Below are 18,295 nucleotides of genomic sequence, written 5' to 3'. Positions count from 1 at the left end.
TTGGCACTGTGGGGATTCTCTAGTTTATTGAGAACTGAACAGGGTCATGGTAAAAGGTGGGAATCCCCACCAATTCAGAAAGTACTTTATGAAAAAAGAGAAATGATTTTTTTTTCTTTTGCTGTATTTTACTCATATAATTGAGCGAATGCATAACTTTATATCCATGCACAGTCAAGCATCACATCCTTCACCTAACTTGCCATTGGATATTTTAAGAAATGTCAAATAATACTGTACTTCCTGTGAAGAATAGCTGCCTACCCAGTTGTAGTTAAAACAAGACTAGCACCTTATCATGCTTAGGCAGAATATTAGAGTGAACCAAGAGAAACAAGTTTTATTTCCCTTTCTGATGATGAATGTATGATCTGAAATTCACTATTTTTTTGTGTCACCTGTATTTCCAGTCATAACCTGGCAAAATCATTTTCCCACAACTGTAAGAGGCTTTTTTTTTTTTTTTACAAGAGATGGAAATTGTGACCCAAGGTCTGTGCATTATTGCTCCACTGTGTATTTTATTCCACAATAAACACCTACTGAATAGTAATATGAATAGTAATAACTGAACTATTGCTAATTCTGTAGCTGATGTATAAAGATGAAAGCTCAATCTCCAGTCCTCTGAAAGCTTATTGAGTGAACTACAGAGGGTTGCAAACTGGTGGTAACTCTGTGGGTGAAAGCCTAAACCATCAAAAGTTTCAGGCCTGGATTGATTTTTACTTCTCCCTTCTGCTACTACCTTGGTATCTTAAAGAGAAGTGATCCATGCTGAAGGATTCTTGTGAGCTATGCAGAGCAATGGCACCTGAGAAGACAGCTGATACTTTGCAGAAAATTAAGTTGTGCCTGCTGGTTTGTTTGTTTCACAGAATCACAGAATCGTCTAGGTTGGAAGAGACCTCCAAGATCACCGAGTCCAACCTCTGACCTAACACTAAGAAGTCCTCCACTAAAACATATCCCTAAGCTCTACATCTAAACATCTTTTAAAGACCTCCAGGGATGGTGACTCCACCACTTCCCTGGGCAGCCCATTCCAATGTCTAACAACCCTTTCGGTAAAGCAGTTTTTCCTAATATCCAACCTAAACCTCCCCTGGCGCAACTTTAGCCCATTCCCCCTCGTCCTGTCTCCGGACACATGGGAGGATAGAACAGAACAGAACAGAACAGAACAGAACAGAATAGAATAGAATAATTGTTTGTTTGTTTGTTTGTTGTATGCAGTGGTGAAAGGACAGTTTGTATGCTTGATGGATGAACTGAAAATGAACTGAAGCTTGATGAATTTATGAAAGTGATTGTATCATGACAAAAGCCAAGGAGAAGATTCACTGTCCAGCAAGGTCCTACTTCCCAATGCTGTTCCGACTTCTCGCTTAGCATTTGGAACAGTCAAAAAAACAACTTGCAGACCACTTCGTCACATGCTCTGCCAGTATTTTGATGATTTGAACACCCAGGGGTGCCATTGGTGCCTACATCAGCAGTCTACTGTAGAGCTTCATGTTCTGGCAGCCCTCTAAATTTCATTTCTTCCTCTGCAGCTATAAGAAATTTGGCATTGACCCAGGTGTTGAAACATTGCGCAATTATTTATAAAGAGACACTTACCAAAAAGAAAAATAATAATTTAAAAGAAATCCATATATCAGACTCCTTTACCCTCTAGTTCCTTTACCAGGAACAACAGGAAGGAATGTTAACAGAACAACAGAAGATATTTTGTTATGAATATGAAGTGAACACAGCCTCTTTCAAAGAACATTCTGCCTTTTATTTGCAGTACCCTCACATTTAATTTATGCAGTATTCAGCAAATACATTCATTTTTATTTCCTCTCTCTGCTTTGATCACAAAATAATTTCAAAGAATATTCCATGTGCACCGTTCACATGAGTGCCATCATTTACTTGATGTGAGTAATTCCCCACATGTACTCACCAGCCCAGGGGAGCACAAGAAGATTTCTGCCATCAGTGCTCTCGTGTGGATGGAATACTGGGAAGTGAGGAATGAAGCACTTTCTGTTAAGTCTGTACAACCACAGACATCATAGGCACAACCAGGAACAGCAACGACACTTGCAGCTTAGAAATCTGACTTCCATGAATTGTGCCAGTGACAATCAGTCTCTTGAAACTCTAGGAAAAACAAACAAACAAACAAACAAAATAAACCAAACCAAAACAAAAACATACAAAGAAAAGCCCAAAGAGAGACAAAATTAATTCATTCAGAAACCACAAAAGAAGGGAGGTAATTGCTGCCCTCTCTAATACTTATTCTAAAGTCCCATTCAAGTATGTTTATTGACTATATTAAGGATCAAAATGCCTTCAGCAATTGTGTTTTGCTGGTACCTGGTTTACCACAATATGAACAGAATTCAGATGCTCTTAAATGAGGTTGGAAAGGAACATACCAAACTATCTAAGAACAAAGTTGTATTGGAAAGACAAACTGAGAAGACTGCTCTCTGCAACAGCTCAGAACAGTTTTCAATGTGCCATTGCTATTTAGATAACTTTGTGACAGGCACTTTACAAATTACCCAGAATTTATGGGCCAGATCATGACACCATTACTCACGCTGAAAAACAGCATCCCGCGGCAGCAGCCCCACTGAAGCCAGCAGACTGCCAGACCTGCAGTCACAAGCAAAGGTTTCACAGTCTGGCTGTCACGGTGCAGATAATCTACGAACCCACAGACGTGCAGTCAGGTTTTGCAGCAAAGGTACACAGCAAATCTGAAGAAATATTTTCCAGCAGCCAAGTGAGGAAGGGGTGGAGGGGCAGGGAGAGATGCTGTAGGCTCCTTTAATGCTTTGTTAGCCCTCCTGGCTCCACTCTTAAAAAAAAAAAAAAATCTCAGGAGATCCAGGAATTTTTTATTCCTCCCTTTTCTTTTCTTAGAGTAAGATCAACTGCAGTACTTCTGAGGAATAAAAGACAGACATGCTAAAGTTAAGAATATTGCCTTATCAGTCAGCTACATGCAAAGAACAGAAGAGTTGTCAAGACAATATTAAAGGTTTTAATGACATGCCAATGCTCCTTTGGGAGGATACAGGCTCTCTAAATCTTTTTGAATGTGAGTCTAAGTTACAAATTGCCCACGTCTTGTTCCTGTGTTCTCCTTTATCTCTTCCTCCACTCTTCCTCTATGATTGCTGTAGTTTTTGTATTTGTGTTTTCTCTGTGGAGTTCAACTCTAATTGTAGTTGATCCTAGCCATATTAGCTTCTTTTTTATGAAAGGGGAAGACTACCACAGCAACAAATTTCTTTGTGACATGATTTATCTCATTCTTCTTTATGGTACTGAGATTTCTTTCCCTTTTAATTACCCAACAGAAGCAAAGTCTCGTCCTTTCTTCATCTTTATGTACTTTGCTTTCAAGCAGTTCCAGATGACAGCATGTAAGAAAGTTTTCCAGCTAAATACAGCCACCTTCTCTTGTATTTCTGGGCTGACTTGCTCTACAGAGAGCAGGCTAGAGTTTGTATTGACCACCCAGTAATCGCGTCTTCTGCTATAAGTGCTTCTTGTGGTAATATTCCTTTTCTCCATATTAAGTTTGCTCTTCCTCACATGCTCTGTGATGATCCCTGGACTAACAGACCTTAGGTGTGGAATGAGATCTCAATGTCTCATGTCTCATCTGCTTCTCTGCCTATTTTCTGGTGTGCTTGGCAGCATTTACCAGCTGACTCCTTCACTCTTCAACCCTACAGCACTCAGGGTTTCAGAGCGCTCCCTGCTCCATGCCCTACCTTTGTCTCCTCCTCGTCTGCACTGCAGTGTTCACACAGCGTATGCTTTATAACTCAAAGAGCCTGGAAGTGAGATGTAATTTGATGAAATTGTCACAAGACAAATTCAGCCATTTCATTTCACTCTACGTTGTGCCCCTTTTCATGATGTTTATCAATGTTTCCATGGGAATTGTTTTCTTCCATTCAAAACCAAGAGCTAATATTCAAATTTTGTAGGGGTGAAGGTTTCTTTGGCAAGAAGTTGTGCCAGCAGATTCACATGATCGCAAAATGATGCCAGGAAGCTCTGAGCTGGATCAACCACAGGCGGACACCAAATCTGCCCGAATGCTGAGTGACAACAAAGTTTGCTTTCAAGGACTTGCATGGCTCCCAGACTGTAGCCAACTCAGGGCCTGCCCTGGTGTTAGAGAATAAACACCACTCTGTGGGATGTTTGGTATGTTCAACCACTTCTGCTATCTCCTATTTTCAGTGAAGCCTACAGAAACTGCTGCCACTTTCTCCATGGTGCAGTGACCTGCCTCCTCTCTTCAAGGTGCTGCTGCACCGAAGCTGGCAATGCTCCTGCCTGTGGGAATGGCAAGCAACTCCCCATCTTCTGTGTGTGTCTGAGAGTGCACTACCTCTTCCATTTTTAAGAACTGTCTCGGAAAGGATTATATTTGGATGGGAAAAAGTTGTTGTTTGCTTGTTTGTTTGTTTGTTTTTGCACTGAAGTGTTTTACGGAGCTTTCCATTTCATGGCATTCCATTTCCTCCTCCATCTCTCCTCTGGAGAACTTTCTCCAGTCAATCTCTGGCACCCCAACACCTTCTTAAAAGCTGAAGAGGCCAGGGCTGATAAGCATCCATAAACCCCCATGGTGCCAACTCTGACAGATTTTGAGTGCTATGAGTGGTGCCCCTCCAGCCCTGACACTCAACAGCTCTCAGCTGGATCACAGTGGGGCTGGCGAAGCAGGGGACAATTGCAACACACACAACCAGTGCTGATGGGGCCCTGCTCAGGCCTTGGGAAAATATTACTGTAATGAATAGCTGAGTGACATTTAGAAATGTAAAGACTTTTGTACAGTTAGGGAAATGTCATGATGCATTCTCTTTTCAAGGAATCGTGTGGGCCATGCTTCACAAATTAATGTTTGCACAGAGGAGAGAAATTCTGGAGAAGGAGCCTTCCCTTTGTTTGCAGAAAACAGAAGCAACCACCATCTTTTAGGTGAGGGTAAATATGTCAAACCCCTGACATCAGAGGGGAAAATCCCTCTGTCTGTGCCGTCTTCACCTAACTCTCATCGTTTTAACGAAGCCAAAGGTTGCTAAAAACATATGGAATTAAAAATAAAATATTTCATAGCTCTGCAACAGTTGGAAGGGAATTTTAGCTCATTCTTCATCTCTTTCACGTGCTGTGTTGAAATATGAGGCCAAGAAGGAGGCCAAAAGACTTAAATGGCCTATCATGAGGTAATTCAGGCACAAACCCTGAACAGGAGAGCACAATGATAGCAGTGTGCTGGCTGTTTCCACAGAACTTGAAATATCAGAGCCCGATAGACCCTAAAACGCACAATTAAAACTGAAACAACTCCTTGGGGCCAGGAGATTACTCAAATCTCCCCCTCTGCAAATGTTCAACTCAAGTGTCCTATAAAATCGTTAATTGCTTGTGGCACCTGCACAGTGTAGCTGCTGAGAAGAAACCCATAAAAGAACAAGGGAGGTTCCTTACCCATTTTTACTATTGTGTCCTCCAGTGACTGTCATATGAGCCTGTGCCTTATGCCATGGACTGGAGATTCAAGCAGCAGCAAGCAGCATGTAATTGGTCTTTTCACCTCTGGGAGAGGCAGCATTGCACAGCCAACCTTTGGTGTACAAGAAATGGAGTTCTCCAGCACGACCCTGCATGGAAGGCACCAAAAAGGAAAGGGGGTCAAAGCAACAGACTGCATGGGGTCCATCTCTTGAACAAGCACAGCTCTACTTCTGGGTTTGCTGCCTCCTTGAGGCCCTGCTAGAAAGAAGAAGGAAGTGGTTTGATGCTTGGCCACAAGGGCACAGGTGGGTGTCCATTGTTTTATACCCCACGGTTCCCCCAGGCGCTGTGGAGCAACCAGCCTCAGCTGCTGGAGGGACTCTGAGCAGCTTCAGACATCTAACAGAAATCGTGTTAATGCCCGTGGTCAGCCAGGGAAGAGTCCTGTAGTGCAGCCCTGAGACTGAAACCCGAGGCCAGCACACTGGAACAAAGCTGTCTGAAACACTGGGCAGCACAGTAGCAAAAACAGTGTTTTTGTCAATTGCAAATACATACACACAGCTGCACTACCCATGGCACAGCAAACACACAGAAGAAATCAGGGGAATTAACAATCAGCCCAGCCCCCTAGGACATTTACTTGCAGTGAGGGCTACCTACTCTGTTTGTCCCAGGGCTTCCGTGTCTGGCAAGTAGTTGACTGGAGGGAGGCAGGGTGGGTGTCATAGCCATGATATGCTTATTTTGCATACTGGAGCCTATAATGATTGCTAATGTGGCATTTACAACTGAAGGATTAGGTTGTAGAAAAACAAAAATCAGAAAGGAAAAATCAGCTGTACTATGTAATCTGACTTTGCAGCTTGACTGAATCAGCAAAGCAAAGAGAAAAATAGACATTTTTGGAAAGCATAAGTACATACAGAATAATCTTATATTAAATAAATATAAAACACATGTACAACTTAAAAATTGAGAAGTCTATCTTAAATGTTACCTTTAAAATATTAACATAGGTTAATATTCATAGTTTACAAAGTGCATAAATGAAGCTATTCATACCCCGTATAGACCAGTTATGCGTACCTCTACAGTGCTCGTCAATTTAGTTGCTCTCTTCAAATTACTCCTCTCAATAACTTAGATGCAAGAGAAAGGGGTGTTAGCAATCTCACAGGACTGACTTGTGTTTTAATAATAACAAAATGTTCATTTAAAGACGGTCGGTCTGGAAGTGAAGACGGTAGCCATCTCAACCAGACGGTGGCACTATAAGCACTTACTATCATAAGTGCATTATAAGTAGGGGAAAAAAAAAAAAAAAAAAAAAAGAAAAAAAAAAAAAAGAGGAAAATAAACCAGTGTAACCACTGCAGTATCATTTTACAGCATTGCATCTTTTAATTTATGAGAAACCTTCACAGATGGCTAAACATACATGAATTGGCTGTGTTATTGAGCCCAAACCATTAGCTTAATGAACAGCATGCTAAAATAGTGTAATAGTGTCTCATGACATTTTAAAAAATGCTTTCAAAAGGAAGACAAACCCCTTTTTTTTTTTTTTTTTTTTTTTTTTTTTTACCATTCCAACATTTTCAAACCATTCTCAAATAATGGAGAGGAATCCCAGTGGGCTGCCAGATGACCTGTCTTACCACACCTTTAACATAAGGTCATTGATATCAAAACATATCAAACACAGAAAATACAGGGCACTGAACCCAAAACTGTTTCTTGAGCAGATTAAGTGGTGGAGTGTCCTGGATAGCAATCTGGTATAGAATATATAATCAGCAGCAATTTGTGAAACATACAGATTACATGTTTGCCATGGAGTATAAAGCAGAAATTTAAGGAAGACATAAAATCTGGGATGAAAGCCTGGCTCCTTTGGTGGCAGTGGCACTTTTCCTGTTGACTTTTGTGTGGCCAAGTCAAAGCAAAATATACAGGGCTTGACTGCTTCACAGAAATGTGAATCCGTTTGCATCAGCAGAACTGTTCCTGATTTACAAGAGGAAAAGTGAGAATCTGGCAGGAGAATCAACCAGAAAAGGTGTCTAAAAGTACAATGAACATTCAGCATATTGGAGGGGAAGAGAATAAGCATGCAGCCATCTGGACATCACATTAAACAAGTTCCCCTGCTAACAGTGAAGTTATTTAACACTTTCCTCCTGCTTTAATTGCATTTGACACTGCTTCTTCAGAGCCTTCTTTTCTTTCATTCAATGATCATTTTTGTGTAATTATTCCTTTATAAGAAGTATTTTTTCTGTTCCTGGGTTAATCTCTCAACTTTTCTATTTAATTATTTTTTTCTTGTGGGAAGTGGAAAACATCAATTTTTTGGTCAGCATTCCTTCTCTGACATCAATAAATAAAATAAAAACTGAAAACACATTCACATTTACTGCTCTAAATTAATTGATTTCAAAGGATTTACCAAATGATCTCTGCAATGTCACTGCTTTACAGATGGGAAAACATGAGAGAACTCAGAATCAGAACAATGATTTAGATACAGAGCCTGCAAACACTTGTTCATATGAAAAACTTTATGAGAGCATTTGATGTGGCAACTTAGATACATCAAGTTAATTGTGTGCAAAAGTGTTTGAGGACCAGGTCCTTGTCTCCAACAGCAGCTGTAACTGCCTTCTCAACTGCCTTCTCTGCTCCTTCTCCAGTTTCCTTAAAAAAAATAAATGTAATTCTTGAGGAAAATATCACTTTTAGGAGTAGCTCCTAAGAATAAGAAGAGGGAGGAAGGTAGTAAAATCCAAAGCTATGATAAAAATCTTTTTTACTCACCTGCAGAAGAATTCAGGTTAAGAAATAAATAAAAGATTTTAGTTTCTTCTTTAATCATAAAAATTATGGTTAAAAAAAAAAAAATCTTTTTCACATTGAAAAGTCAAAAATTTTGTTGCCATAATATTTTCAAGTTTAGTAGCAGCATCATGTTTGGGGTTACACATCAGGTTTTACCACATGACATTTCAAATGCTGAGAGATTTGGCTAATATCAAGAATTTGCATTGATTTGTTCATATCAAACTCATGATTATTCACAAATGAGAAATATAATGAAATAAAATGAGAAATATAACTGAACTATGGGAGGCCAACAGCTATAATTCCAAATCAACCATATTTTATAGACACACAACTCACACAGGAAAAATCTCAGTATGTGGGTTCTTATTCCAGTTCTCCGAAACGACAAACAGCATGGTGAAAGCAACAGTTTGCCAAAGCCTAATGAATGTGAAAAATGTTGGTTCTGTCCTTCCTGGACTTCCTCCAGTCAGGCGTATTGCTCCAGAACTTCTGGGACTTGCATCTTCTGTGAAAAACATAGCACATAAACCTTCCCAGCTACAGAAGAAAACAAGCACTGCCATCTCAGAAGGAAGATTCTTTAAAGCTGACAACATTACTATGCATACTCACTGGACTAAATCCTGCTCTTAGGAGGGATCATTCATTAATATGATCAGCAAACCAGTCTGCCCTATTGTGCCTTTATTTTTTTTTCCTCTCTGAGTCAAATAAGAGGCAAAAGCAGATGAAATAGAGCTCTAGTGTTCAACAGAAGGAAAGTGACTGGAGCAACTAAAGCATCATATTTATATCATTTAGTGATCTGAAAAAAAAAAATCATTCTGAAATTAGAAGATGTTTTCTCTGTAAAGCTGAAATCACTTCCAAATGACATAGCTTTCTACAAAAACATATTATATATATATATATGTATATATATATATATTTACTCCTGGACTAATGATAAAATGGGGATTTACCCTGCCTTAGGTTTACAAGATCCAATTATTGCTGTGATCAGTTCCCTCATTGAAACAAAAATGCTCTGAATCAAGGTGAGGAGACAGCTGGTACTGGTCAACAAACATGAACTATATATATGTGTATATGTATAAGTGTAAATATATATGTATGTATTTTTATACATCTTATTTATTTATTTGCTTATTTATTTTTCTTCCTAGAATGCAAAGAAAACCAAGGACATGTCTCAGAGTGAATAATCAGACTGACTATGATTTTTTTTGAGGAAACAGAAAATGAGGAAATGTCATCACAATTTGCTTCTTGATTTGCTTGAAAAAAAAAATACTTTTACTTCTATTTTCCCATTGAGAAAACACATTAAAAAATATATCCTCGTGGGGAGAATGATCTCACTTCTGCACACTCTGAAATGTTAGTCATTCCCACTTGGTTCCTCTTGTTCAACAGCTTACCCTTGCTCAACTTAGGAAAAATTAGTTCAGTGGGACTTGATCAGGCTACCAGATAGGGGTTTCCAGTAGGGAAATAGTTTACATTTCTCTCTGATATTGTACCACTCTACTTGTTGGAGCCATACCATTCAAGAGTTCTTCAGTCACGACATTGTGGGCAAGTTGTGATGAATTAATGGACAGCTCAAACTCAAACTAAGATCTTTGTGCAGAAATACATTACAAAAGAGCTTTTATTCAACACAGACTCTAAACAGTTGTCTTCATGTCAGAATAATTTCTCCTGCTTCTTAGGTTCTCTCCTAGATCTTTTATCTTCTTCAGCAGTGGGCATATGAAAAAGGAAGCCCATATGGAAGAATCACACAGGAATCTAGGCAATTTGCTAGTTTTGTAATGAACATCATTCAGTAGCAAAATGTAAGCATGTTGTGCTCTGCAAGCTTTGCCTGGTCATCTGTGCATGCTTTCCTAGGGGTTTACCATGTTCTTGCTGCTGGTCAGCAGCAAGACCGCAACTGCTGCAATCAAGAGCAGGATTGGGCCCAGGTGAGGTCACTCTCTCCACAAGAGGATTGTGAGAGGTTGTTTCATAAGGGAGCACTGCCAGGAAGGGAACCAAATCACTCTTTCAGGCCTATTTCATGTGCTAATTTTGGATCTTTTTAGTAACTGAGAAGAGTTATTTCTTTTCCCAGATTCAGTCATTATCTTCCTCCTTTTACTGCACTTTTATAGTTCAGGTCAATCCAGATACTATGATATGAAGTGGAATAGCAAACTCTTGTCTGGCCAAGCTCCTTTCCTACGTAGAGCTCAGAGCAGAGCAGCTAGGAAATATATGTGTGTATATATATATAATATAATATATATATATAAATATATATATACTTTTCTGTTTTCTGCCACTTAGTGATGATTCTTCTTCAATTCATGGGCTGCTTGGCAGGGAGAAGCATTCTTCAAGCAATGAACACTGGAGAAGACCTGGAGAGCTCAGGAGGACAGCAGAATAACCCTGCCTAGAGCTGCAGGCAGCATGTGAGAGTCATATTTCTCCTAGAAAACTGGTGCACTGTACAAGTTACATGGGTCCACTTGTAAAACAGTCTGTGAAGCCTCAACAACTGCCCAGAGACAGCCTCCAAATCCCTAGCACTTCACTGCAATACAGTTCAGTAGAACACTCCCAGCATAAAGCTGCCTCAAAATCAAGTGAGCTGGGGATTTCAGAAGACCATGAAGATCCTGTATATAGGAAATATGCAGATTTCTTCAGGTTTTATTTCACCACATCTGTCTGGAGTCCAGTCTTAGCTGGACTCTTAGTTAACTAGGAACAAATTTACTCTTATCTTCAGATTAACACTATAATGTAAATTATAGTGTTATAAAATGCTGGTTTGCTCAGCCTGCAGTGTTATGTTCACTCAGCCTTGTTTCAAAGTGTTTTTAGCAGCATCATGATTCCTGTCCTGTTCTCCTCAGAGCCAGGAACACTACAAATCATGGGGTCCCTTGGTTACTGGGTATCAAAGACTCTTTGGTGATGGATGGGACCTCCTTGTCCTGCATGTACCTTGACAGTGTTTTCAGGTGGATCTTCTCCATGATATTCCCAGGCACAGAGGTGAGGCTCATCAACTGTAGTTCCCTGGGTTCTGCTTTCTACCCTTTTTAAAAATAGGAGTGATGTTTCCCTTTTTCCAGTCGTCATAGACTTCAGCTGGCTGCCAGGGCTTTTCAAATATGATGGAGAGAGTCTTGGCAACTACATCAGCCAGTTTCTTCAGGACCTTTGGATTCATGACATCAGGCCCCATAGACTTGTACCTGTTCGGTTTCATCAGGTGGTCTCGAGCCTGCTCTTCACTTACAGTGGGAGGAACTTTGCTCCCCCAGGCTCCATCTATGGGTTGTCTCTAAAACAAAAGATTTGGGAAGCCTGACCGACAGTGAAGACTGCGGCAAAGAAATTGATGAGCCTTCTCCATGTCTGTTGTTACCAGTCCTCCCTTCTCATCCATCAGAGGGGGTACACTCTCCTTGGCCTTCCTTTTCTGAGCAATGTACCTATAGAATCCCTCCTTGTTATTCTTTGCATCCCTCTCCAAGCTCAGTTCCACCTGTGCATGGCATTCCTGATCCCGTCCCTGCACATCCGAACAGCATCCCTGTATTCTTCCCAGGCCACGTGTCCCTGCTTTCAATGCCTATGCATTTCCTTCTTGTTCCTCAGTTTGACCAGCAAGTCCACGCTCAACCATTCTGGTTGCCTTCCCTGCTTGATTTCTTACACATTGGGCTGGAGAACTTTTGAGCTCTAAATGTCCTTAAAGAGTTCCCAGCTCTGATCAGTTCCTCCATCCCTAACAAGAGTTTTCCTGAAGATATCGCCTAGTAATTCTTTAAACAGCTAGAAGTTCACTCTTTGGAAGTTCAGGGTCCTGACTTGGCTCTTCACCAGGCACATATTTCACAAACTCAACCAGGGCATAGTCTCTGCAGTCCAGACTGCCTCCAATCTTCACCTCTTTAATAAGTTCATCTGCATTGGTGAGCACCAGGTCCAATAATTCTTCTCCTCTTGTTGGTTTATCTAATACCTGGACCAAGAAGTTATCGTTGACACATGCCAGGAGTCTCCTGAATTGCTTACCGGCTGCTGCATTGCTTTCCCAAAAGACATCCATGTGGATGAAATCCCTCATTGGTTTGAGAGCCTGCAAGCAGGATGTTTCTTGTAGCTGAAGCAAGAAAGACTTTTCAATAGTCTCCCCTTGATCAGGCTGCCTGTATAGTTTTGGTTTGGGTTTGGTAACTTTATACATAAATGATAAAAACTCTCTAGACAATGTCTCTAAAACAGAACTGGGATAATTCACCACAATCATCAACAGTCAGGAAATAATACATATCTTCTAGTGGCACCTCAGACACAAAACCCAACTCTCTCTGGTGCCATAAAGCACAGAAACTGAATCTAGATTAAAAATATATGCTGCAATTGGGTAGTATCACTGCCAGGCTTCAACAGAACTAAATCATCTTTGTACTAATGAAGAAAGCAACCTCAGCTAAAAACAGCTAAAATAAGTGAATGCAAAGCAGTGATACAGAAGTGACTGAAGTGGGAAGATAAAAGACGCTGACAAGAACAAGGTAGGCTGTGGCACGGCCCTTCCTTCACCAACAGGCTGCCTCAGGATAGGAAAGCATGCAAAACCTAGGCAGGCTCTAAGTGTCAATCTGTAAGAGGCAAAAATGGAAAGATAAAGCCTGCTGTGGAGCAAAGGGAACAAGTGTATGGTTGCAGAGACAGAGGAGAGGAAGCTCAGAAGAGGAGATTTCTGTCTGAATGTTGAAAATATGAAAAAGGGCAAGACAAAATCTTTTATTCAGGATACCTAGGAAAAATGACAGACTTTTAATTATAAAAAAAAAAAAAAAAAAAAAAAAAAAAAAAAAAAAAAAAAACCCTTTGTGTATGGAAAGCTATATGGGGTCTGAGAAAGTGGGATTGCTAGATGGACCATCTCATGCCAAATTAAGGCTCAGGAACAGGCAGAGAGATTTAGAAGAAAAAAGGCCAGTCTGAATGACTTTGTGTCCTTGTAGCTACAACTGGCAGCAACTCAAGCTCTCTGCCTTTCCCTTTTTGGCAGCCTGTGTGGTGCTGAGCTGAGCTGGACCCCTCTCAAGCGTGGCACAGTGTTCACTGCCCAGGGATGAGCCTCTGCACTGCTGTGGCCCTTGCACTGCACCATGGCTCTGGAGGCCAAGAGGATCCTTGCCTTCCCAGGATACTCCCTTTTCAGTTCAGATATAGGTCAGTAATTGGCCAGGAGGGCTGATAAGCAAGCCTAGATTTTATAATCTCATTCCTACTTTCATGTGCACTCTGACTCTCCTGCCAACAACAAGGACATAGGTGAGGAATTTCCAAAGCACCCGCATGGCTTTCATGTCTCTCTGGAAGAGGCAAACTGCACCTGACCAGGGGAGAGGGCCTTAAGGACTCGCATCTATCTCACCCCAGGCCTGAAGGCCAGACATGGTGGCAGACCAGAATGTCACATTTCTGACAACTGAGGATATCCCACAAAATCCAGGAAAAAGGATTTACTGGAGACAGGGGTAACCTGAACAGAAGGAGTCAGAGAAAAAAAGCAAAGGTTTTCTCTTTTGAAAAACCTAACACAAATATGGCTACTCTTACTGCACTTGAAAGGCAATCTACCCTCAGGGATAAAAACCTGAAGGATTAAGAAAGAATGAGACTCAGCTAGGTAGAGTTGTAACTGGAATGAGAAGTGATTATTTTTATTTTGCACCTTTCTGCCTGACTCTTGAATAGCTATGAAAAGAAAATCTTCATTTCAAAACTTCCTGAGGCAGGTGCCACACCTTCTGTCACAGATAAACTCACCCAGGTAATCTCATCAAAGCCAAATCTCACTGAGCGTGTTTGCTATACAGAGACCCATTGGTTCCAAACCACTGTTTCCCTCTTCAGTTCATCACCTCCAGGACTTCTGGAGTGCGCATGTATAATCATTACCTCGCAAAACTATTTCCAAGGCATAAGAGCCCCCTTGTCCTACAATTACCTATGGCAGTGATTAAAACCTCATTTAATGTAATAGTAAAAATGAATATTTGCACTAAGTATCTGACATCAGCTAGCAGAAGCTCCAATCAAAATTAGAGGCTGTGGTGTGGTTTACTGACAGTCAAAAAGCTCTTCATGAGCTGAAAGTAACTGGGCTGGAAAACCTCTCTGCGTCATGTAGACGAGGCACAAGTTAGCAGGCAAAGTTCAGAGGCAGCTGGAGTTTGCTTGCCTCCCACACAGACTCATAACTGCATACATAAAGAGAGGGCAAAGCAGTCAGATGGAGCTGCTGGGAATAGCTCAAAAGCTGAAGGAGATCTTCTGTAAGCTTTATTTTTTCCTAGGTCATTCTTAAGCCAAGAGGGATGGTCAGACAGGAGGTAGGGAAGAGGAATGTAACATCTGTACATGAAAGGAAAACATATTAAGGCTAAGATATTAAGGGAATGGGACCGTGTACCCACCTCTAAGGTGACCTGTACTAAAAAAAGATGTCTGCATCACAGCATCGTGTGTGGCGATATGTTGCTGTCGCACACACTGTATTGAGCAGCAGAAGCCCTATGTAGAAAGCCAAATTTGATGAGTGAGAATGAGTAGGCACTATCCAAATGAGCTATTAGGAAAAGTGATAGATAACTTTTGTCTAGAAGATCGCATTGTAAGACATGAGAAGAGCAGGGAAGTTACACTTTGAAAATACCACATCACAGCTTTGTTTATTTGGTCCTACATGCGTGTTAAACATTCCTTAAAGGGCTAGCTCCCAAAGAAAAGGCAGGGCTTTCATGTGCCCTACCTTTACTTGCCAACAGGTAAGTACCTGCACAGATAGTAAGTTGCGCCGGGCTCCTTTCATAGTCAGTGGAGAGAAACTAGCAGGAGGCAGTTCATCTGATCTGATCCATATGTGCAATATAAGATGAGTCATGCCCTACAGGTGTCTGAACCTCCCCATTGACTGCAGATGGAGCCTAGATGACTAACTCTGACACAGTCATTGCGGACACCTACTTTCGGTCAGATGTATCTCTTCCTATCCCCACACACACACACACTCCCCACCTCCCAAGTATCCATATGCCTCAGTATCAAATAAAAGGTTTGTGCTTTAACACTTTTTTATAGTTAAAATCACATCTGCTGGTCCTAGCCTTATAGTCTGATTCACCTGGAGACCCACCTTGTGAGAGACCCACCTGGAAGGACTCTGTAGGCTTTGAAGACATCACGGCTTGCATTTGCATCCTCTTCACCACCCTCAGGTTAGTGCTGCCACTCTTCTCATGTGACAAGGGGACATTGCTCCTTGTGTTGGTCATGTTACCCTACTTGCTCCATCACTGCTTAGCCCTGGCCATGCTTTCTCACACAGAGCTCACTGAAGCAAATGAGGCTCTGCAGAAAGCTGGCCCTTCTAGGTGGTGGAAGGGGCTTCCAAATGGACCAAGGAATCTCACACACAAGCTCAGATAAACAAAAACCTGTTGTATTTTAGCAGTTCAAACTTTTATAAAATGTCAAACTCATCAGTCTCCAAGTCTGGTTCAGCAGAGAAGAGAAGCACATGCTTAGTTTCAAGGACTTAAGAAGGCAATTTGCTCAAAGGAGATCCGCATGGGGCATTAGAGCCTTTGTACAGCACTCCAGCTAGAAATATCTGGCCCTACTGAAGTCAACAGCAAAGCTTCCATTTATTTTACTGTGACCAGAACTTCACCTCAGTCATCTTGTTGTTTTTTTTTTGTGGATAGCCAATGGGTAAACATTAAAGTTTGAAGTCACAGTATTTATTATCCTGTAAACAACATTTTGATAAGCCATCCCCTTGCCCTTCCCTGTTCTCAGTTGAAAGACTAACTTTCTTTTACTATGCAGTAAAAATAAACCTCCTGTATCAGGTTCAATTTCTTTCATACCACTCCATCAGAATGTTTGTTCTTCTTTATCACTGAGATCAATATTTATCCATGTGGGTGGAAACAGTTCTCTCTGTTCGCCAAGCTGTTATTGTGCTAAAGTTTAACGTCACTAAAGAGGTAGTAAATGACAACTAAACCTACATCACCAATGAAGCTTTATTTATTTAATTAAATAATATGTATTACTGAGAAAATCAACCATGCTGTTCCCAGGCAGGATCCTAAACACATTTTTCACCATAATAAGCCTCTAATAGCTGCCCTTGTTTTAATAATATCTTAAGAATGGTTGAACATGATCTTGTCTTATGCTGGCTTTACCCCACTACAACAGGTAACTTCATAGTATTGCTGTTGACATACAAAGATATACAAGAACTAGAATCAGATCTGCTGCCTCTGTATCTGTCCGATACACTTTCTTTTCAGCTTCATAGTTCCCCAATAGCTTTTAAAGCAGAGGAGAACTAGCAGCTTTTTTTATTGTTGTTGTTCCCATCCAAAATTTTTCTAGACAGTTTTTTGAGAGGAATATCTCCTTCAAGCTCCTGGTACAACACAATTCCCAGAAGGGCTTTTGTTTACATCTGTTTGTGAATTAAATCATTATTGACATTACTTTCCAATTTTAACAAGCATTCTAGTAATAATTAGCCACTGCTAGGCAAACTCTGAAGTGGCCTGGAGTTCGAGCTGAGTTTAGATAAACACACACAAGTTCAGATGCTTATCCGACTGCTTGCACTTCTTGAATCTGCAGAACTAGTCTGGAATCCTATTAGGTTCCCTATCTCCGTGCTCCCACATGTCAAGCCATGCCAAGAATGCTCCAACTGCATTTTTTCATGGTGCTTCTGCATGTCTGGTTTGGTCCTGTGTAGAACCAAGAAATACAAAGGTTCATGAAAAGGAAAATAATGCGCAAGACCCAGAAGGAAGTTCTCTTCCTCAGAAAAAGGGTGTTTTCAAGAGCCATATGCAGCATGAACTATCTCATGACAAAGAGCCATCTTCAAAAAGAATTTAAGCTCAGCTACAGGTTATGGCCCTACAATACTTTCCTACACCCTAGATAGGATGCCTGTCTCTTGGACTGTTCTGGACTTTCCAGGTTCCCCTCTTCTCCCAGCACTGCCCTACTCTGGTACCTTCAGCTTTCACTTAAACCCCACTGGTGTCAGAAACTGACCTTAACCCTCTGGAGTGCCCATGCTCAGAGACCCAGTTTCCTCAGCAAAGGCAGCTAGAAACATTTCTTTTTAAATAATGCTATAGCAGGTGGAGGTGCCCAGCTAATCAGCTTTTGACCATACCTGCCAAGGAAATGAAAGGGCTGGAAACAACACACTCTGCAGCCTGTGGGGGATCAAACATGTTTTCCAAAAAAGCACATTAATCTCCAGGATGGGAGAGGAACATCATGCTCTCCCATTAAATTTATCTACCTGTGAACCCAGGAAGGTACAAGTTGTCAGTGTTGAGACACGTGAGCAAGCAGTAATGCAGCGCTCAGGGGCAGAATAGATGGGAGACCAAGGTTCATAACTGCTTCTGAGTCCTCAGGCCATTAGGTAACCTAGTGATAAGCCAGGAAAAGAATATTCTACCCACAATAGTACTGAGATATTTTCCAAATTGCTCTTGTTTAGGTTTTCTTTACAATTTAGGTAATACTGAAGTGTATTTTTATTAGTTTTCAAATAGCAGTTTATCCAGCCTCAATAGTGATAAGCTTGCTATATTTTGAGCGGTACAGGCACTGGATAAAAAACATAGAAAGGCAAAGGAATAGCCTTTGTCTTGTTTGATCGGCAAGAGCATCAAGCTGCAGTGTGGGTGGAAGTCATTCAGGTGGGCACTGCACAGGCTCAACAATGTAAGGAAAACTGCATTATTCAGCTCTACAGTCAATGAGTAGGAGAGGCAGAATGGTG

The 18,295-nt window shown here is 41.0% G+C and overlaps 3 long non-coding RNA genes across 3 annotated transcripts; 1 reads left to right on the top strand and 2 right to left on the bottom strand.

Moving 5' to 3' along the window:
- Nucleotides 1-1,764: 1,764 nt before the first annotated feature.
- Nucleotides 1,765-16,134, bottom strand: LOC311435246. The gene is made up of 3 exons (XR_014692006.1): nucleotides 15,639-16,134; nucleotides 5,527-5,699; nucleotides 1,765-2,154 (listed from the first exon to the last, which is right to left on the bottom strand). It is a non-coding gene; the product is annotated as an uncharacterized lncRNA (long non-coding RNA).
- Nucleotides 10,445-11,248, top strand: LOC311430354. The gene is made up of 2 exons (XR_014688723.1): nucleotides 10,445-10,667; nucleotides 10,774-11,248. It is a non-coding gene; the product is annotated as an uncharacterized lncRNA (long non-coding RNA).
- A 613-nt stretch (nucleotides 16,135-16,747) lies between the features above and the next one.
- On the bottom strand, nucleotides 16,748-17,597 carry LOC311424697. The gene is made up of 2 exons (XR_014686163.1): nucleotides 17,551-17,597; nucleotides 16,748-17,234 (listed from the first exon to the last, which is right to left on the bottom strand). It is a non-coding gene; the product is annotated as an uncharacterized lncRNA (long non-coding RNA).
- Nucleotides 17,598-18,295: the final 698 nt, after the last annotated feature.

The sequence above is a fragment of the Aythya ferina genome (genome assembly GCF_964211825.1).
Source record: "Aythya ferina genome assembly, chromosome: 1".
Taxonomy (NCBI): Eukaryota; Metazoa; Chordata; class Aves; order Anseriformes; family Anatidae; genus Aythya; species Aythya ferina.
This window is presented reverse-complemented; position numbering and strand designations above follow the sequence as displayed.